This window comes from Saimiri boliviensis, chromosome 15, assembly GCF_048565385.1.
Source record: "Saimiri boliviensis isolate mSaiBol1 chromosome 15, mSaiBol1.pri, whole genome shotgun sequence".
Classification (NCBI taxonomy): Eukaryota; Metazoa; Chordata; class Mammalia; order Primates; family Cebidae; genus Saimiri; species Saimiri boliviensis.
In genome coordinates, this window is record NC_133463.1 from 42,048,946 (window position 1) to 42,072,457 (window position 23,512).

Here is a 23,512-nt window from a genome sequence, read left to right on the forward strand (position 1 = left end):
CGAAAAGGAGCAGAGATAAATAAATGTGTACTATTTTGTCATTAAAATAGATTCTTTAAAAATCAGAAAATGCTAATATCTTGTGGAATTGCATGTCTGTGGAAGTTAGTTGTGAAATACTACTGAATTAATTTATCAATGAGTGGAGAAAAATTAGGGTTTTGTTTGTTTGTTTTTAAGACAGAGTCTTACTGTGTTGCCCAGAGTAAAGTCTAGTGTCACAATCTTGGCTAACTGTAACCTCGGCCTCCCAGGTTCAAGCGATTCTTCTGCCCAGTCTCTTGAGTAGATGGGAATACAGGTGCCTGCCACCACACCTGGCTAATTTTTGTATTTTTAGTAGAGACGGCATTTCCCCATATTGCCCAGGCTGGTCTTGAACTCCTGACCTCAAGTGATCTTTCTGCCTTGGCCTCCCAGGGTACTGGAATTACAGGCAAGAGCCATTGCGCCCGGCCAGGAAATTGTTAGTTTTCTTATGCTCACTGCTTTCCAACTCTCACTACCTGTATTCATTATTTAAGAATAACATATGATGAAGTAGATAATTCTGTATATTTTATATACTCTATAAATACTATTATTGATATTATTTATATACTGTTAAATAGATGCAGTTCTCAGTTAGGAGTCATCACTCCATTACTGCAGAACCATAGGCAAATTACTTAGCTTCTCATTCTTGATTTCATTTCCAGAAAAAAAATGGAGATGATACTATGCCATATTCCTCACAGTTTTATTTTTTCATTTGTTATGCTCATTCTAAACCAATTAGGATAGTTACATCCTTCTTGCTTTAGTGATAGTTACATCCTTCTTGCTTTAGTGATATAATCTAATTTAGATCAATAAGATATGAGGAGAGGCATACTCAAAGCTCCTGGGAAAGAAAGACCAATCTTTTTTCTAGCTTGATGGATTGAGAAGCATTCTAATCCATTGCCTCTTTAAGCCAGTTTCCAACCAGAAGGTGAACTAGACTTAGGATGAAATTTATACTCTTTAAAGCTGAATAAAACTAGGAAAACATGGGCCGTTAAGAATATTAAGAAGTATGACATCAGACAGTGTTGAAGTCTGTCCTTTTTCTGGACATCTTCAAACATGAGATAGTATTCTTTAAAAAACAATAGTGAAGTCAATTGGAGTTGCATAATTTGCAGTATCCTAAGTAAAGCGGAGAATAATAATGAATCCTGATTTATAGTATGATGAAAATTAAATGAAATAGTAAGTGTTGAGTACATATCACAATTCGAGTCACATGAAAGGAATTCAGAAACTGGTATTGATTATTTTATATTTTTGGAGGTTAAGGCTGGAGTGAAGGAGTGAGGGAAGATTAGGAGTGAGGAAAATTAACATCATATAGAGCATAAAACGTCAAGTTTTTGAAGGAAGCACATATTACTAATGATGAACATTTCCCCCTTCTTGGAACTCCAGAAAAATCAGGCAAATTATTTGCCTATTTGACTATTGAGCTTGATACAGCTTTAAACTGTTCTGGGACAGCCATCTCCATCTCTGTAGGTCCAATTCAAACTGTTCTGTTGTGGTTCACTGAAAGCACACCTATGTTCATTGCAGCACTGTTTACAGTAGTGAAGACCTGGAACCAACCCAAATGTCCATCACTGATAGACTGGATAAAGAAAATGTGGCATACATACACCATGGAATACTACACAGCCATAAAAAATGATGAGTTCGTGTCCTTCATAGGGACAGGGATGAATCTGGAAACCATCATTCTCAGCAAACTGACACAAGAACAGAAAACCAAACACCCTATGTTTTCACTCATAGGTGGGTGTTGAACAATTAGAACACGTGGACACAGGGAGGGGAGCTCACACACTGCAGTCAATAGAGAGGGCTAGGGGAGGGACAGTGGGGGTGGGGAAGGTGGGAAGAGATAATGAGGGGAGAAATCCCAGATATAGGTGATGGGGGGATGAAGGCAGCAAACCACCTTGCCATGTATGTACCTATGCAACAATCCTGCATGATCTGCACATGTAACCCAGAACCTAAATTACAATTAAAAAAAAAAAAAAAGGTCTCTTAGTTTAGAATTTCTTAGTTGACCATGGTTACTGAACCATCCATTTTGTTCAAAATGTAGGCATTTAGTTTTCTAGGAATTGTTACTTTCAAATTTGCAACTGTCTAGAAATAATAGTATCTTAAGAAAAAAATACATATATTAGAAAACATATTAATAGGCTTAGATGTGCCAAAAGCATCACAAATTTAAATAACTAGATTCTCACAAATAGTCTGTTTTTTAGACACGGACTAAATATTCATGCTTTATAAGATTTATACCAACATACAGACACCAGTAGGGTGAAAAAGTCATGTAACTTATCTATGCCTTCTTTACATATCTTTATTATTAGATATTAAAGCAATGGCTGGATTCAGAGGTATAACTAGTTTTTCAGTGAACCAAGAAGGTAAAAGTTACCACAATTATTGACCCTAGAATATTTTAAAACTTTTAATCCAGAATTTAAATTTCTCTGAATAAAACCTATTGTTTTCTGTAATAACATCATATATATTACAAATATATTTATATATTTATATAAGAAACTCTAAGGTTTAATTAGTACCTTTTAAGTAACTTGGTTTGCTAGGGTGGAAACTAGTTTTAGAAGAGAAGGGTATTATGTTTTTTAAAAATTACTTAAAGCAGAGGCAAACATTAAAATAACCACTGTTTAATATTATACCTTGATTTTATTGTATAGCATTTATTTTATTCAAACCATTTCTATAGCAACAATACTGTAGGATAGAACTGATGGTCCCAGATGTCATTGCAAGATTATAGAAAGCTGTTAAAATTTAGAGATATATGGCTAGTAAAGGTATATAAGTGAATATTATCTTTTTAATATTATTAATGCTCTTGGTTTAACATATTCTGTTTTGAATTGCACAATTCTATTGACATATTTTTAAGGTATCTAAAGGTATAAATTTAGTCACAACTATATATTTTATAACACAGGTGTTGTATCATATGAGGAACATCTGTTGAACCAGTTGTTGTCACCATTTAAGTTCAAGCTGTTGCCAGGGAGCCTTTTCCCCCATTCGTTTTACTTGTTCATTTGGGGAGAATGATCTGGGACTGAGTGCCAAGGCTAGATGTGTTTATTATAGTAAAGAGTGATTTGGTGGGCCTCAAGTGGGCCGTCATGTCTCTGCAATTCTAGTGGTCTGAATTGCTGCCAGGACATATTGGAGTATAGTTGATAGATATGCTGAATGGCACTATTAACAGTGATGGTGAAATATTTTGCTTTAGTGAAGGTGAATGTGAACTCTGCACAGGAACCTGCTATAAGTGTAGTCATTTAACCAGAACAAAGTACTTGTTACCCACTGAACTCAGGTAATAGAGCCAAGAGTCTGACCCATGCAGTCAAAATGAATTGCAGGTTGAGCATGAAACTAAGTTCATTTTGGTTGTTCAACGAAACACCCACATTTTCTAGGTTAGTTGTCTACATTTTATTTCCTCTCAATTATTGTTAACCTCTTTACTTTTGTAAACAGCAAAAAAGTTTGAGATATGACAGTAGTTTAATTTAGTTGCAAAGATTAAATAGATGCTCAAATATCAGCGGGAATTACCTCCAATTATTCAGCATGAGAATGAGGTCAGAAACATAGAAGTATTTCTTTTCTTAGTTTGTCTCACAAATATATATCTAATTAGAAGAAAGCAGTGATTTGTATGTATTTTTTGTACATTTGCCCCAGGAAATCACAAACCTCTGAACTGACCTGTCCATCATGAGAAAAGAGAGCTGAGACTAGATGTTAAACATATTATGTTCCACTTTTTAAACTGTGATACAAGCAAGATTATGCCAAGGAGAAGAATAACAAAAAATGCTTTTACAAATTCTTTTAGATTGTGCTGTGGGTAAAAGAAACTACAGGATAAAATGACCTGTGTGTCAATGTCTTTACAGAAATATCCATTTACAGACATTTACATTGATGTTCTATTGAGTTAAATGCCTTCCTTTTCAAGACAAAGGAAATATATTTCACACCACTGAGACTATTTCTCTAAGACATCTCAGGGACACAGGTTTGCTCTTCTCTGAAATTAGGTCACTTTCTTTGGAAAAGTTAGAGAAAATGCAGTACTGGCAAGTAATGATACTCTAATTTTATGCGAGGAAACCCAAATTCGGTTATGCTGGGTTTCAATTAGGATATAGAGCAATTTTGCTTATGATTAAAAATCTTGATAACATGCCAAACACAGTGACTCATGCCTGTAAACCCAGAAGTTTGGGATGCTGAGGCAGGTGAGTCACTTGAGTCTAGGAGTTCAAGACCAACCTGGCCAACCTGGGGAAACACTATCTTTACTAAAAATACAAAAATTAGCCAGGTGTGGTGACACACGCCTTTAATCGCAGCTACTTGGAAGGCTGAGGTAGGAGAATCAATTGAACCCGGGAGGTGGAGGTTGCAGTGAGCTGAGATCTCACCACTGCACTCTAGCCTGGGTGACAGAGTGAAACTGTGGCTCAAAACAAAAACAAAAACAAAAAACACGAACCCTTGATAAGAGTAGATTATCTGCAATTTTTATGCTAAAAAAATAAAGTCATTAGGGAGGTAGTACCTAAAGCCTTAGGATCACTGGTGTCAGGTCTTTGATCCTCTCCATTTTCTAGAATTTTAATGTTGCCATGATCTGCTTTTTCTAGGCACTGCTCTGTCAGCCCATGCTTCCAATGACAATTTATCCTATTTGCTCTCCTCTCTACACTTTTAATAATGAAATGCCCCCCCACCCTGCCTCACCACATAAAAACATGATGCTTTCAGTTTGGCTGAGATTAGATTAAGAACATTTTTGGATGTCACACTCAAGAGTTTAGAATTTACTTTTATGTGAAAGGAGATAATAAAATATTTTTGACCAAAGTTTAAGTTGAAAAATGACACACTCAGATTGAATTATATCATTAAAAAATAACAGTCCTATTCCTCATATTCAAAATATACCACAGAATACTTAGGATACTTGTTAAGTTGGGTGCTATAATCTTTGTGAAGTGCGTAAAATCTAGACATTGTGAACTCAGGAAGACTCTTCAAAAAAGGCCATTGTGAAAAATGAGGAAGAAAAAGAATAAAAAGAGGATGCATTACAGGAAAGGTAATTAATTAATATGAGAGACTTACTGAATATGACTTACTTAATGACTAGAGACTTAATGATTGGAGAGTTTTCTGACACACATTAAAGAGAAGGGAAAAAAAGCAATTCAATGAAGAAACATGGAGGAACTTTAAATGTATATTATTAAGTTATAGAAGCCAATTTAAAAAGGTAGCATACTATATGATTCTAACTATATAACATTACAGTAAAAAGAAAAACTAGACAATAAAATTATCAGTAGTTACCAAGGATTATGGGGATAGAGGAATGGCTAGATGGAGCACAGAAGATGTTTAGGGCAGTAAAAATATTGCGTATGATTCTGTAATTGTCATGGTTAATATTGGGTGTCAACTTGATTGGACTGAATAATGCAAAGTATTGTTCCTGAGTGTGCCTGTGAGGGTGTTGCCAAAGGAGATTAACATTTGAGTCAGTAGACTTGGAGAGGCAGATCTACAGTCAATCTGGGTGGGCACCATCTGATCAGCTGTGTGTGTGGCTAGAATAAAGCAGGCAGAAGAAGGTGGAAGGACTTGACTTGCTGAGTCTTCTGGCCTTCATCTTTCTTCTGGGCTGGAAGCCTCCTACCCTTGAACATCAGACTCCAAGTTCTTCAGCTTTTGGACTCTTGGACTTACACTAATGGTTTGCCAAAGACTCCCTGGTCTTCATCCACAGACTGAAGGCTGCACTGTCAGCTTCCCTACTTTTGAGGTTTGGGGACTTGGACTAGCTTCCTTCCTCCTCGGCTTGCAGACAGCCCACTGTGGGACTACACTTTGTGATCCTGTAAATCAATACTCCTTAATAAACTCTCCTTCATATATACATCTATCTTATTAGTTCTGTACTTCTAGAGAACCCTAATACAATAATAGTGGATACATGTCATTACACATTTAAAAAACCCATAGATATGCAACACCAAGAGTGAACAACAAGAGCAACACTAAGAATGATAATGATGTATCATTGTGGGCTCATCAATTGGATTATAATGAAGATAACCATTTTGGTGGAGGATGCTGATAATGGGAGAGGCTCTGCCTATGTGGGGTAAGGAGTACATTTCGTCTCTGTACCTTCTGCTCAGTTTTGCTGTGAACCCAAAATTGCTCTAAAAAATAAAGCCTGTTAAACAACCAAAAATATACATAATGCAGCAAAACATTGGCCAACTATGCCTTGCCAGTGTTTCAACTTGCCAAAAGAATTTTCCAATCTAATGAGAGAAAAAATAGGAGATAAAATGAGGCTGGAAAAGCTTCTGTAAACTGTTCTATTTTATCTGCCTCTTCTGCCCAGCACAAGGTTGACTTCTTCAAAGAAAAGTTCGGAGCATTGGATGTTTGGGGATGGTCCTGGGTGGTCTTCAGTCATTATCAATGCTGTCATATGAAAAGTAGGTGTCATACAATGTTCCTGTATCCCAGGAATTATCTCTATATTCTCAAATCAAAAATAAAGTATACAAGAAATCTAAGCATGGAATGCCTTTTCCCATTAATCACACCTTAAATTTTCAGTCCCATACTGATATATTGGGGAGCTGTTGATTCTCCTTATTTTGATGTCCTTTAATCTGAGTCAAAATTCAGCTTGTAGAAATGCAGAGAACCAGTTCTCAAAAAAAAAAGTATATTAGTTTTCATGAGATTATTATTTGCTAAAACTTAAAATAGAGGATGCTTGGGAGACAGAATCACAGACATAAAAAGCAAAGTGACTTGTTTCCATCCACGGATTAAGGTACTGCAGGAAGAATTTAAAGTTATTACAACATGAAGATTTTGGAGGGATATTGAGCATCAGTGGACCATTTATCATAGATAAGTTTTTTTTTTTTTATGTATTAAGGTATTTAGAAGGTCAAATGAACAAAATGTGGTAGTAGGTTGAATATTGAGGGTAATGTAAAAGTAATTTGGGAGAATGATTTCTTAACTACTTTGCTTGACAATAGGATGAGGCATGCCTCTGTACTCTTGGTAGAAGAGAGAGAGGGATAGCTGACTTGATGCTAGAGAAAGAGAGAAAAGATGAGTTCAGATTTTGATGTGTTAAACTTGTGTTACCTTTACAATGATCCAAGAAAAGATATCAAAAAGGCTTTTGAATATCTGGGCTTGGTAGGCTTGAGGCTTCAAGGAATTCACTGGGGTGAGAGATAAATTTGGAGTCCTCTATGGCTAGAGACAAGGGCTCATTACTAAGACTTGAAGACAAGGGCCTATTACTAAGACTTGAAGAACTCCTGCAATTAATATCTGCTAAGTGGAGGAAAGAGCCCTGTGGAACAAGAGAACAGTAATCAGTGAGGTAAGAATATCATCAAAAAAGTATCACAGAAATCAAAAGTGAAGGTTTTCAAAACAATGTGTCATCAAAATCATAAGAAGCCATTCAGAGATCATGAGCAAGACTAAAGTTAATACCCTTGGTACTCAGCACTAGAAGATATTGGTGACTTCATCAAAATATTGAGTGATAGGGGCACATGCTGTGTTAGTGTGGGTTGTGAAGTAAACAAAACATGAAAAAATTAATACAAAGAAGACAACATTTTCAAGAGCATGGCCTTGAAAGATCAGTGATGCAAAAAGAAAGATGACAGATATAAAATGAGGGGACATTTTTCATTTGTTTTGTCTTGTTTTAATGTGAAAAGCATAGTCAAAGTTTGATTAAAAAAAAAAACAGTTAAGTCAGAGAAAGCATACAAGAGAGGGAAAAATAATGAAAAATGTAAAGTTCCTGAAAAATCTAAAGATGTGTCTAAAAGATAGGTAAGGATTAGAATGAGAGAAAGAATGCTTTTCCTGGTTATTGTGGCCTTGTTTTTCTTTTTTTCTTTTTTTAAATTAATTTTTATTTTTATTTTATTTTTAGTCTAGCCTAAAGGAGACTGGGAAAATGTAGGGAACATTTTTTTCTGAGAGGCAATTCTGGTTTTATTTTTTTCTTGCTCATTTCCCTGAGTTTAGACATTGGATTTATGGAAGCATATTGGTAGAGCAGAAAGACTGTGGCATTTGAATCTGCATACTTGTCTTTGAATGCCAGCACTGCAGCTTAGCTTGTTACATGATCTCTGGAAAATTACCCAATCTCCCTGAGTCCGTTTTCTCATCTCTAAAATTAAGACAATTACATCATTCCAAAAGTTTTACGCTGAAGACTAAATGATATAATGAAATGCAAAACACCTAATGGTGTGTTTCTCACATACGAGGCATTTAACTGATCTTAATTCCTTTCTCAGTTGAGCTTCATGAGATTTTAAAATTTTACTTTCAAGGTTGAAGTTAGAATGAGATCTACTTTCTCTAAACATAGACTTAAAATCAGTGGCCTGTGGTTGGTTTGTGTCTTATCTAGACAACAATAAACTTTATTAATGTAGGATCCTTCCTTATTTTGCCGAAGAACCTACAGTTGTGTTTTTATTTTTTTTTTAAGACAGGGTCCTTCTTTGTTGCCCAGGCTGGAGTGCAGTGGTGTGATCATAGCTCACTGCAACTTCAAATACCTGTCCTCCAGGGATCCTCCCACCTCAGTTTTCCTGAATAGCTGTGACCACAGATGTGCGCCATATCGTCCCGCTATTTTTTGTAGCCACCAGGTGTCGCTAATTTAGCTCAGCCTGGGCTAGTACTCCTGGGCTCAAGCAATCTTCTGCCGTAGCCTCCCAAAACAGTGGGATTACAAACACGAGCCACCATGCCTCGCAGGAACTACAGTTTTGCCAAAAACATCTCGGGCACTTATGCTGGCACCTAGGGGTCTTCTGATATGGCCAACTCAGTGAATTTCTCTCTGATAACATGTGACCAGCAACCATTGGAAAGTGATGAATTTAGCTATGCTTCTCAACGTACATAGTCTCTTAATTCAAAGCTCACCCAGAAAGGCCTTTACTCTGGCCTCCAAGATCATCTACTTATTGTTCAGAATTCGAGTATCCATGGATATCATATACTCTATGCCACTCATAGAATCCATCCCACTTCAATCATCCTTGCCTTGATTATAGTGATTTGGTTGGATCTTGGAATGAAACTGCCTGTATTAGATCATAGCTTCATCAAGAACCAACTATATGATCTTGGGTAAATGCTTTAAAATACTTGTCTTTCAATTTCCACATTGGTAGAATGAAGATAATAACTCAGGGCTATTTTGATGATTAAATGATGTAATATATTTAAAGCTCTTCAAGCAGTCTCTGCACATGGTAAATGCTGATTACATATAATCATTTTCACACTTCACTAGTTTTCATTTTTTTAAAAATTCAGCTTAATTTTTAATTAAAACTGGTATTTTTAAGCAAAAACTTCAGTCTAGAAATGCAACATGATCTCAATATACCAGCCCAAACTTTGATTCCAGATTAGAAGTTAGAATATACTCCTTGAGAGCCTTAAAGGACGGTGGAAGTAAAGTGAAGATCACTCCTTCTTTTGTCAATGAATGAAAAGAAAGGAAAAAAAGAGAAAATGAAAAGAAAAAAAAGACAATTTTTAAATTTCTCATTTTATTATTTATATCTTATAAGAAGAATTTTAATAATTTAATATTTCCCTTTACATAGTGAAAAACGTAAGTATACATGGTACTTTGTGATGAAGATAAAAACTGAGCAGGTATGGAAAAAAATTCAGGAATAAATAAAATGATCATGCTTGGTTATGGAATTAATTTAAGGGAGTCTCAGAAGCATTGCAACATTTAGCACACATATATGTTGACGTGTAACAAAAGGCAATGCTTATACAACGTCCTGGAGAGAAATTGTAGAATGAAAAGATGGCATAGTGGAAAAAGAAAATAAATTTTGAAAACAGATATGACACGTTGAAAAAAATTAATGCGTGGTCTTTGGAGAAAGAGATAATTCTATTTTCATTTTCATTCTTGATAAGCAAATAATTAGTGTTTTTATTTTTCTAGAAATTTAAAGCAGCTATTTACTGAATTTTCCTCAAAGGTAAATGTATCAAAATTTACCCCACATTTTTTCCCATGTGAAAGCAGAAAAATGCAAGCTTTTAAAATGTGGAAACATTTGGAAGAAATCCCCCTGAGCAACAGGTACAGAAGCAGTTCTGGGTTTCTCTAGGTCCTGGAATAAATCATCACTTGAACATTATAAAATCACATAGCTGTCCAGGCACAGTGTCTCACGCTATAATTCCAACACTTTGGAAGTCTGATTCAGGAAGATCACTTGAGCCCAGGAGTTCAAGACTAGCCTGAGAAACATGCAAAAACTCTGTCTCTATGAAATACAGAGAAAAAGAAATTATCTGGGAATGTTGGTGATGGTGCATTTCTGTAGTCCCAGCTACTTGAGAGGTTGAGGTGGGAGGACTGCTTGAGCCCAGAGAGGCTGAGGCTCCAGCAAGCCTCGCATTGTACTCATCCTGGGTGACAGAAGAAGAACTTGTCTTGAAAGAAAGAAAGAAACAAAAAGAAGTAAAATTTCACAAGTGAGACACATAGAAGCTTGGGCTTTTCTTTCTGGAGAAATATTCAAGAAGAATCATAAAGAATGATTAAGCTTGATTTTTTTTTTCTTTTAATATCCCTGTGAGCTAGGTTAAATTAAGCAAGAACCATGATTCATATTTTATTGTCCTTCACTTTTCTCTTTAGTGCTAGGATTTTCATTCCCTAATAATTTATTTGATCCCATCTAATGTACTTTAGATGCATGTTTAGTTTGAAGATTGTTCTGTATTTATTTCATTGTTCAACATGTCAGCTAAAGGAATGAAAATGTCTATCTAGCTTTCTCTCTCTACTTATCAATCTATTATCTATCTGTATCTGCATATACATCTACCATCTCAACCAAAGTTTGTAATTTAAAAGATAACCATATGTAAGTATGTGTAATTATTTTTCCATAAACAAGAATACTACTGTTACTTAATTATCAATAACTTTTTAGTCGTTGTTTACTTCTTGATTAGTCTTTGCTACAGTTACATGAGATTACTGAATAATGGGGATGTGTTCATATTTTAAAAGTTTTATAACTATTTTTATATATCATCGGCTTCTAATAGATCTTCTTAATAAGTATATATAAACACAATTAGAATATGTAGGCAAATAACTTACAGACATGCTCAGTGAAATGAAGAAATACGGGATTCTTACCTGTAAAACTTTACCAGGTTCTTGGTCTTTTTATGAACTGTGTCTATGAACATCCTATTAACCAAAGGATCTTTCTATACAGACCCTTTTGTGTACCAGTTTTGGAAGAAAGGGGTTGTCAAATGTTGAAACCTGTCTCCTCATCTCATATTTTACAGGTTGGGTATGCAGGGACATAGTACAGCCCTGGTCTCAGATATCGGTATGTGATTTTCTTCACATAGTTTTCCAATTTGTAAAATTAGGGACGTGATAAGATAACTTCCAAATTATCTATGTGCCTTGGGTCAAAGACATTCTATGATTATGTAATTTTACATTACACATCATCTTGATAAATTCATGCAGCAATGTTAAGAACGAAAAGTTCATTTTTTCTCTGGTAAATTCAATTTAAAATAAATGCCATGTAGGTGGCAATTTTTAATTGAAGTAAAATAATAAAATGTTGACTGCCATAAAAGAGAAGCACAATCTTCCTCTTTGCCAAGATGCACCTTTCAGCAAGACTGTGCTCTACAACACAGCATGCTAATTAGGCCTTTGTTACTGTCAGCAATGTCACAGTCTTTACAATGCATATCCAAACTGCTAAATCTAAAACAGACCTGAAGAACCTTTTATTTCTTCCTACTCTATACTGGATATATTATTTTACCCTGATATTCCCCAATAAAAGGTTTATGTGAACAAGAGAAGAAAGTTATAATAGTAAACGCATTGATTAGGATAAAGTGTTACTAAAGATAATTAACTGAGTCTTAAACTCCATGACTAAAATGGCAGAGTAATCTCTGTACTTTAAATCCAACAAGGATGACTCTGCAGCTTATGATCCAAATCATGATACTTTTTAGAGTCGAAATGGGGCAATATAATAATTATGCCAGGGTGGTAGGTGTAATCATATGTATTCTGAAACACTCAGTAGTTGTACAAATGCAGGCTACTGTAAAAGCTTGTAACACAAATGTGTTTTTGATGAAGAGCTAGATAAATAGTTGGGCTATTTTTAATTTATAAATGAAGAAATATGGTTATAGCACAGTTACTAATAACCCAGATATGTACCAGGAGGAGGCTATGAAACAAGAAATTTGCAGGATTACTGATTATTAGATTAATGCTCTTTGAGTGTTTTAGTGACTGGGTAATTACAAGAATAACACCTGATGTGGCAATGGGAATACAAATATTTCAAATATAAGGGAACTTCTCTCTGGCCTTTGCATCATAGCTGAGCAAACAACTTATGTATTCAGTACTTTACAAGGTCCTTTTCTCAGATTAAACTGCATTTTTAAATTTATGAATAACAGCCCTTGTTCAGAATCATTTAGGTTATTTGTAACTCTATCTCCTATTGTCTTAATGAAAAATATTCTATCCAATCAATATTAGCTTCTGTTGGCCTCAAGAGATATGTCTATAGTAGAAATATTCATACATAAATATTCAAGGACAGTGTGGTAGTGTTTCCAATTTAAACTTCTTGTATAATCTTTATTGAATTATGAGCAGTTTGGGGAATCCAGTCTGAATTTCCACGAAAGATGAAAATGTCAAATATTTGGTTTTCCACATTGTATTTATAGAATTCCAAAAATAAGATATTTGAAGTCAACTTTATATACATATTTAAGAACTTTTGTATAGACGTTATTTATTCTCAGAGCAAGCCTCCTTAAGCTGTTTGACAGTATTAAAATAAACTCTGGACAAATACATTGTTTTGACCGTCACATTCACTAAACTTGTCATCCAAACAGTAACTATTTATTACACAGGGGTGTGAATAACATGACCACACAGATCAATGCTAAGATCATGAAATCCATTTCATCATTGTTTACTCTAGCAATCTAGCCAAAGTAATTCTTAGACAAATCTTATTAGTCTAGATATGAATGTCAGCCCTGAAGTAAGCCATCTATGATTAATTTATTCAGCTACTCAGTTCCATTTCCTACTAATAGTGTGTTTATCATATAACTGTATTCAAGAGCTTAGCATTTTATCTGATTTATAAACACATTTAATAAATTTGCTGATGTAAGTTTTCATGTATTTAATAAAATGCTCTATCAAGTTTATTATTAATGTGCAAATTTTATAGATAACTGAGTAGAGACTGTATCTTCTATTTAGGTCATACTTTAAACAATATACAACTACTTTTAATGTATTATTTAGATGTCTTCAGAATTTGAAATGAGGAGCCTGAGGCAGCTAAGATGGCATATTTATTTCTTGGGGTAGTCTTACAATTCTAATAGAAATTCCATGCACATAGAACCTCCTTTGAAAACCTATATTTTAAGAGGATCTGGATGTACAATGGAACATTTTTTTCTCAGAAATGAAAATCTTAAGCCAAATAAACTTTATCCTCCCCCCCACACACCCATAGTATCTAAGTTACAATGTATTTCTTCTCCAGAATTTTGAACTTTGCCGTGTTTAATATCAAATTTACTTTTCTGGCACATATTCTAGATGCAAGACAGACAATTTTAAACGACAACAAATGCCTATCTTTTTGCTCTTTTGAAATAAATATGAAATGACAACTGACAAGCAACTGAGACAAAGGCCCAGATTAGGATCTAGAAGTGTCTGGAAGACAATAACAGAAAGAGAGAAGCTAAGGAAATTTAAATATCATGAAGGGGATAGGCTGTCATAGAAATGAAGATAACTAAGGAGGTAATGCAAATATACACAGAAGCTTACTGGCCTTGTATGATCTAAAAAAACAAGAGGCAAAGAGCTTTGCTCAAGACACCACACACTGTCTTTCTAAACTTAACATGAGTGACTGTTCCTTTAGAAAAATGCTGACCTAGACTACATTTGATTGTTGAAAATATCACAGAAGACTGATACACTGAATGTTAAATTTTATGGACAGGAGCCTTTGTCCAGAGCCATTCTGGACATTTTCTTTTTATTTGTCGTCTTAAAGAGATGGGTCAGTTCATGAATCTATCCAGATTGATCAGTAGTTACATCTCTCATACACATTATCAAATTGATTTCTTATTTTTTAAATTTATTTATTTTATTGCATTTTAGGTTTTGTGGTACATGTGAAGAACATGCAAGATTATTGCATAGGTACACATGTGACAGTGTGATTTGCTGCCTTCCTCTTATACAGAATCTTTTTGTATAAGTTCACACATCCTAAACTCCTTTTCTCAGTTCAAATACTCCTTGGAAAACTTCATTTCTAAAGTGCCAGACCAGCCTGAGCAAATGATCAAACTCTGCTGGTTAGTACTCTGTGATACACAGCCTGGTGTTTGCAACCCTTTGTACCCTACAAGCATGCATCCAAGAACATTCTGAAATATTTGGTACTGTATAAATGCATGCTTCCAAGGTTTATTTCCTATTTCCTATTGGAACAGTCAGCAACAGATAATTGTTCTGTATTGAAAATCAATAAAGGAAAACTAAAAAAAAAAAAAAAAAAAAAAGCCCATGCAAGGGTATAATCTAATTTGTATGCTAGATGATTGGATTCCTGGACCTTGTGCCTGAAAAAGAAGCTGAATTACTAAAGGAAAGGTTTGAAGTATCATAGAAAAATAGTTTAAAGTAGTTTTGGCAAGGTTTCTGGTACAGAAGATCAGAAGAATTTGCTTATATATTTTAATTATAAACCTTAGTACCAATTTCCCCTTTGGGTTGTTGATTCCAGTGATGGTTGGTTAAACTTGGACTAAAGATAACATTTTAATATGAAGAAGTTTTGAAAAAATTGTTAAGAAAATTTAGCTGATATTTGGTTGAGTGCCTACAATGTGTGGAACATTTTATATATTACTTTATAGTTTCTGGCGGAGGAATTATTATCATCTTCACTATTTAAATTAGAAAACCTCCCCAGTTTAGAGGTTATTAAGTAGCAGATGTGAGATCAGTTTGAACCTGTTATTCTGGTTCTTTGGCCTTACATGATATATTAGGATTTCTATAGTAAATTGAAAATAAAATAAAGATTTTTCAAATACTATTGCAAAGCACTAGATGAGCATAAGAGTTGCTAAAACAAAAGAAAACTATCTGGTGTTTCTATAGAGGTGCCATGTTAATCAGAGGAAAGTTAATGGCCTAGATTGAGCATGACTCAAACCACCAGAAAGGGCAGAAGAGAATGAAACAGAGATGTCCTCACCAAGCTCCCTTCTTTTTTCCCAGGCGTTTTACTCTTACTGACAGAGACTTCAGACTTTGCTGCAGAGATTGCAAAAAAGAGAAAAAAAGTTGGAAAATAAAGTGTGATTTAAGAAATGAAGAAGCTGGTGCCCTGTAGAAATATGGTAATGTTCATGGCTCTTATCACTTTATACTTTTTTTAAATTCCAAATGTGAAGTAATTCATGTTCATTTCACATCATGAAACCTTGCAAGTATTTTTTTTTAAATGTAGCCTATCTCCCCCTGACAGCCCTTTCTAATAATAATAGCTTAATGGTGTCTCTTATGACTCTTATCCATATGCATATGTGGGGTGTATTGCTTTCTTAACACACATAATAATTATTTTGACTCTTAATTTCTGATTTAAAAATATATTATAGTCATCTTTCCAAATTAAGATATACTTCTAATTATTTTTAATAACTATTAATACCCAGAATGTAATCATACCATATTTAACAATTTCCTCATTGAAAAACATTCCAATTATTTTCAGTTATATTGCTGTCACAAATAATGCTGCAATATTAAAATATTCTGTAAGTATAAGTGCTGCTTTTCTTTTTTCTTTTCTTTTTTTTTTTTTTTTTTTTTTTTTTTTTAAGAGATGAGGTCCTGCTATGTTACTCAGGCTAGAATGCAGTGGCTATTCACAGGTGCTGTGTTTTTCAAGGGCTCTAACTACTTATCACAAAACAGTTAGGTCTTATGTTTAAGTCTTTAATCCATCTGGAGTTAATTTTAACGTAACGTATAAGGAAGGGGTCCAGTTTCTGCTTTCTGCACATGGCTAGCCAATTTTCCCAACACCATTTATTAAACAGGGAATCCTTTCCTCATTGTTTGTTTTTGTCAGATTTGTCAAAGATCAGATGGTTGTAGATAAGCTGTGTTGCCTCCAAGGCCTCTGTTCTGTTCCATTGGTCTATATCTCTGTTTTGGTACCAGTACCATGCTGTTTTGATTACTGTAGCCTTGTAGTTTAGTTTGAAGTATGGTAGTGTGATGTCTCCTGCTTTGTTATTTTTGCTTAGAACTGACTTGGCTATGCGGGCTCTCTTTTGGTGCCATAAGACCTAACACCATAAAAATCCTAGAAGAAAATCTAGGTACCATTCAGGACATAGGCATAGGCAAGGACTTCATAACCAAAACTCCAAAAGCATTGGCAACAAAAGCCAAAATAATAGACAAATGGGACCTAATCAAACTCCACAACTTCTGCACGGCAAAAGCAACAGTCATTAGAGTGAATCGGCAACCAATAGAATGAGAAAAAATGTTTGCAGTTTACCCATCTGACAAAGGGCTGATATCCAGAATTTACGAAGAACTAAAACAGGTTTACAAGAAAAAAAACGAACAAGCCTATTCAAAAGTGGGCAAAGGATATGAATAGATACTTTACAAAAGAAGACATACATGAAGCCAACAAACATGAAAAAATGTTCATCATCACTGGTCATTAGAGAAATACACATCAAAATTACATTGAGATACCATCTCATACCAGTTAGAATGGCGATCATTAAAAAATCCGGAGACAACAGATGCTGGAGAGGATGTAGAGAAATAGGAACACTTTTACACTGTTGGTGGAAGTGTAAATTAGTTCAACCATTGTGGAAGACAGTGTGGCAATTCCTCAAGGACCTAGAAACAGAAATATCATTTGACCCAGCAATCCCATTACTGGGTATATATCCAAAGGATTATAAATTGTTCTACTATAAGGGCACGTGCACACGAATGTTCATTGCAGCATTGTTTACAATAGCAAATACCTGGAACCAACCCAAATGCCCATTGATGATAGACTGGACAGGGAAAATGTGGCACATATACACCATGAAATACTATGTAGCCATAAAAAATGGTGAGTTTGTGTCCTTTGTAGGGACATGGATGAACCTGGAAACCATCATTCTCAGCAAACTGACGCAAGAGCAGAAAATCAAGCACCACATGTCACTCATAGGCAGGTGTGGAACAATGAGAACACATGGACACAGGGAGGGGAGCACTACACACTGGGGTCTGTTGGAGGGAAATAGGGAAGGGACAGCGGCAGGTGGGGAGTTGGGAGGGATAGCACAGGGAGAAATGCCAGACATAGGTGATAGGAAAGAAGGCAGCAAATCACACTGCCACGTGTGTACCTATGCAACTATCTTGCATGTTCTTCACGTGTACCCCAAAACTAAAATAAAAAATAAAAGTTATTTCACCTCATGGGCATTTTGATAATATTTGTCAACCTTTTTTGGTTTGCATGATGTTTTCATCTGAGGACTATCGTATTGATGCATACTATTGTTTTAAAAATTGACTTCATCAAAAAGCCACTAACAAGATTCAACATCTTCAACAAAATGTTTTAAAACTTAGTATCTTTGAAAACCTACTACAAACGTTATAAGACCAGTACCAATTATAACAAGGGGTTATATATTTGTATTTCAATTTTTTAAAAAACTGAAACATTAAGTCCACTTAACATTTTATTAAGATTTTTATTAAGATCTTGGTCTCTTTATTTTCTGTATTTGACATATGATTTAATATCTTATAATGATATAATATCTTATGTCAAATGTAGAAATTAAATATTATATATGTCATATCATATGTGTATATAAATCACATTCTCATGTATCATTAAATTGGAATCTCTGTCTTGATTGTTTTTGTCTCAATATTTTCTTATGTCTGGAGATATCACATCAGAGCTGGTGAATCTTGGCCAAGAGCTGGACTTTAAACAGTAATATAAAAAATAGTTTGATGACAATTGTACATTAAATTCAAACTTAGAATGCTAACAAGCATTCACCAGAGAGACTGAAGCAATAAGATATGTACACACACATATATAGATATATGAGAGGGGATTTATCGGGGAAATTGGCTCATGGGGTTAGTGAGGCTGAGAAGTCTCATGATAGACTATCTGCAAGCCCGAGACCCTGGGATGCCAGTATGCCAGTAGCGTGGTTCATTTCAACTTTGAAGGCCTCAGGATCAGGAAAGCTGATGGAGTAACATCTAGTCCAAGGCCTGAGAACCTGAGGGCTACTGGTCAAAGTCCTGGAGTCCAAACACTGGAGAGTTTGAAGTCTTGATGTCCAAGGGCAAAAGAAGAAGAGTGTTCTAGCTCCTGGAAAGAGAGAGAGAAAGGAAAAAAAAAGAAAAGAAAAGAGAAAAGAAAAAAGAAAAGAAAAAAGAAAGAAAGAAAAGAAAGAAAAGGCCTTTCCTCTGCCTTTTTGTTCTATCCAGCTCCCAATTGGATGGTGCCCACCTAGATTTGAGTGCTGATTTTCCCCACTTAGTTAGTGGATGCACACCCAGTGTCCTCTGGAAATAGCCTCACGAACACCAGAAATAATGATATACCAGTTTCAGGTATTACTTAATGTAGTCAAGTTGATGTCTAAAATTAACCATCACAATAACAAAATAAAATATCCAAGAGTTAATGGGCAGAACAGTAAATAAATGAACGTGTGTGCAGTTCTGAGGTTTTGAGGTGGTTAGAAGTGAAATGAAAATGTTAATTATGTAATAACTGTTTCCTCTTTAAGCCATGATTCTTTGTAGGTGCTATTTTCACATTTGAATTAAAGAATAAATGTGGAATATGCATACCATAAGTAAATATGTTTATAATAGAAGTATTTCACAGCTTAATAGAAACTTAATATAGTCAATTCACCTTATTTTATGGAATAAACCTAAAGAGATTCTTTACCAAAAGTTTCAATTTTATTGTCACTTGAAGCTATCTTCAGATATTAGTGAAGAAAATACCATGCTGAGAAAAATTAAATATCAAGGGAAATGAAGAGTCTGCCAGACAATTAGCATGACTTAATTATTTCTTTCTTTTAGGATAACCATTAAGGTCACAATATTTCAAGCTGAAGTGAGTTAGAATGACCTGCCTCAACTTCTCTATTCTTTATCTTTTCCAGCAAGAAACAGCAAGGCCACTGACCATATGGAGACTGCTTGTTGGCAAACATTTGAAATACGTTTTAATTTGTAAATCCAAGCACAACAGTAAAGTCAGTCCACTTTGTTTCTGGCTTCACATCACTTCTGCCGTGAGCTGCACTGTGTGCTATCAAATAAATAAACATTTCTCACTTGGGGCAGAACTCTGAAGCCAAATTAGACTGAATTTGTGTGAACAAGACTAGCATAATTTATCTCTTCAAACTTGAACAATTTAAAATACAATATTTAAATATAGCTATTATCATAAATATATTTAAAAGATTCTTAGACTTCTTCAAATATGTATCTGGACAATGAATAGAGGGCAGTAAGGCTTCATTCCCTGGCTCTGATATTTTGATCCAGTCAAGCCAGAGTTAGTATTTGTCCAGCTGATGGAGTTGCCCAGTTGTGTGCTTTGATTGACGTGACTTTAACTTCTGTGGCATTTTAAAAAGGTAGCTGATACTTTTTTACAGGACTAGCATGACTAAATACAGAACAATGACAAAAACTCATTATACTGATTAATTTCTTCACTTGTTAACCAAATTTGCCCCAAGTAAAAAAAAAAATGGACTGAATTTAGAGTGTAGATTATAATCCAATTGATTAAAAATTATAGAGCTGCCCTATCTGAAAGCTATAAATCACATGACCAAAAGTTTAAATTCATTTTTTAAATTAAAAATTCTGCTCCTCGGTCATACAAGGCACAATTCAAGCTCTCAGTCGTATGTGACTAGTCGTCAAAATACTCAACAGTACAGACATAGAGCATATCTTGCAAATAAGAAAATTCTGGCCCGGGTGTGGTGGCTTATGCCAGTAATCCCAGAACTTTGGAAGGCAAAGGCAGGTGGATCACCTGAGGTTAGGAGTTTGAGACCAGCCTGTCCAACATGGTAAAACCCCATCTATACTAAAAACACAGAAAATTAGCCAGGCATGGTGGTGTGCACCCGTAATCTCAGCTACTTGGGAGGCTGAGGCAGGAAAATTTCTTGAACCTGGGAGGCAGTGGTTGCAGTAAGCCAAGATTGCCCCATTGCACTCCAGCCTGGGCAGCAAAAGCAATAAAAGAAAAGAGAAGAGGAAAGAGAAGAGAGAAGAAGAAAGAAAATTCTATTGGACAGTATAGCCACACAGAATGAGTATATTGCCCAGTGATTTGTTCTTTGCTGCTTCTCATATACCTTGCAATGCTGTGCTTTGTTTGAAATGCTACAGAGTCAAGGAGACTGGATCATATTGCACTCATCTTCTGAACATTTCAAAGTCATGTTCTGGTACCAGAATCAAATCTATAGCTTCAGTCATCTATTCCAAATTACTACTCCCATACCATTTCCTAACTAGGAAATTTGTGTATACTTACAGGCAATTTTAAAATTCTATCAATTTAACTGTGTGCCTTGTGTTTCCAGGTCTAAAATTAAAGATTTTGTCTTTATGTGTATATTCATGTGGGCTTCAGAAGCTTGGAAGAAGTATAGCTTTGCATTATATTTATTGCCAATTATTGATTTTTGGCTTTGGAAATTGTATTAACACATCATTTGACATCTGTTTGGACATGAGTCAGTCTTATAGAGTATGTGTAAGGTTTAATTAATTTGTAAGACATTGCTGCTTATTTTGTGTCTCTGTCCACAAATTTAAATACAATTTTTCTTATTTTTAAAGTTATAAACAGTGATGATTTTTTGAGAAATATAAAAACACTATTTTCCACTAGTTTAATAAAAGAATAAAATGTTTTAATATTCTGTCTTAAGTCTAAAAATAAAACATGTTAGATATCAAATGTAAACCAACATTAAATAAGAAATATTTGAGTCTTACTCATATTATGAAAAAAAGAAGCATTACTGATTCTTAAGCTTAAAGGAATGAAGTTGCACATTAGTTATTATGATACAATACTTTAAAATATTAATATTTCTTTTCATATGTATTTTTAATACTTTCAATTATTTATTTAAAATTACATTTTAAACATCTACTTGAGCATAAATGTTAACATCTGATTGAAAGACTTGATAGACTGGAGTAAGTAAATTTTTAAAATTAAGACATTTTATGCATTCAGATTATATATATACATACATATGTGTGTGATGAATTATAAAAATCTTTTGTAAAAGTCCTTCAAGGTCATTCACGATGCATATACAACAATTAGTGAGGAAACAGAAATTCTATAAAGGCAAAATGAAAAAAAAAATTGACCTGTTACCAGCTTAAGATAATTCATGTTACTTTTTTGATGTGTGGTCTTATAGGTGTCTATCACATAATTATATAAATATACACACACACACACACACACACACATATTTCTATATATTTAAATATTCATTTAAACAATTTTAAAATGAGATATTTTATACATTTTATTTTGTGTATATGCTTTGTCTGTAATCAATGTGTCTCATGTAATGTCTTGTAAACATCCTTGGTTTTATTATCTATCTTCTATAACAGCATTTAAAATAGATATGTGTTCTTCCATATAAGAAAAGTAGCCAAGGACATCAGTTTACACCTTTATTAAAATGTGTCTGGCTGGGCACGGTGGCTCACGCCTGTAATCCCAGCACTGTGGGAGGCCGAGACGGGTGGATCACGAGGTCAAGAGATCAAGACCATCCTGGTCAGCATGGTGAAACCCCGTCTCTACTAAAAATACAAAAAATTAGCTGGGCATGGTGGCGCGTGCCTGTAATCCTAGCTACTCAGGAGGCTGAGGCAGGAGAATTGCCTGAAACCAGGATGCGGAGGTTGCGGTGAGCCAAGATCACGCCATTGCACTCCAGCTTGGGCAACGAGAGTGAAACTCCATCTCCAAAAAAAAAAAAAAAAAAGTGTCTGTTTCAGAACAGCAGAGAGATAAGTTTTCTGAGGAAATTAGAAACTTAAAGATTTTACAGAACATTGTCCAAGTTCAGTCAAAGTTGCATTAATCTTGAAATAGGTTGTCAGGGCAGTAAGACTGTGGTCACAGTGTACTAGCCATTGACTGATCATTTTGGGTTCAGAAAAAGGAGCACAAAAGAGCAGCTGGGGATAAGTTCTTACAGGCATCACAGTGAAACATTTTTAGTCCTTAAGGGTCTTTCAGAATGCATACACCATAATTCATTTAATAAACAAAGGACACTCTTGGGGATATAATTTTACTTATTTAATAAATTAAAGCCCTTTAGCTGAGCTTCTCCAGCTAAGTCTTTGTACCCTCTCCATATTTTCTCAGGCCTTTATAATAAAGATAAATATTTGTAATAATGGAACCTGGATCAAACAAGTGTATTAGATAAACTTAATGTATGAGATGCCTATGTTTATAGTTTTTGCACATCAAGTGACAGCTTCTTTCTTGCTTAAGTTTGTTTAAACTGATTATCTGATTATCTGCATTTCTCAAAAATTTCTGAATACTTTCTAGTGTTATTGCTTGTAAATACAAGATGTAAGTTAACTGAAATAGAGGTTTGAAATAGTGCATGCGTATTTTTATGTCTTTTCCCTCCATGTGATCTCACTGAGAGTGTGTCTGGGCTAGTCTGTCACAATGATGTAACAGATTTATGGAGGAGAGTGCAGTGACACAGTTAAGGTCCTTTTAGACCAGACAGCATCAAGCTGACCTATTAGTTTACCAAAGACCCATGAAGAAGCCCAGCTGAGATCAGTTAAGCCAAGCCTATGTTGTCAAAACCAGCTAACTGACCCATCGACTCATGCAGAAAAGAACATTTATTGCCATATGCCACTGAAATTTGTGGTTGTTATGCCACATTATTATAGGAATAGATAACTGATATATTGGCCAAATGCAAGGACAAGGGAAGCCAATCAATGTACTCTGTTTTTTCCATACATTTCACATCTCTGGGGGAACACACATAAGTGGGAAGTGTG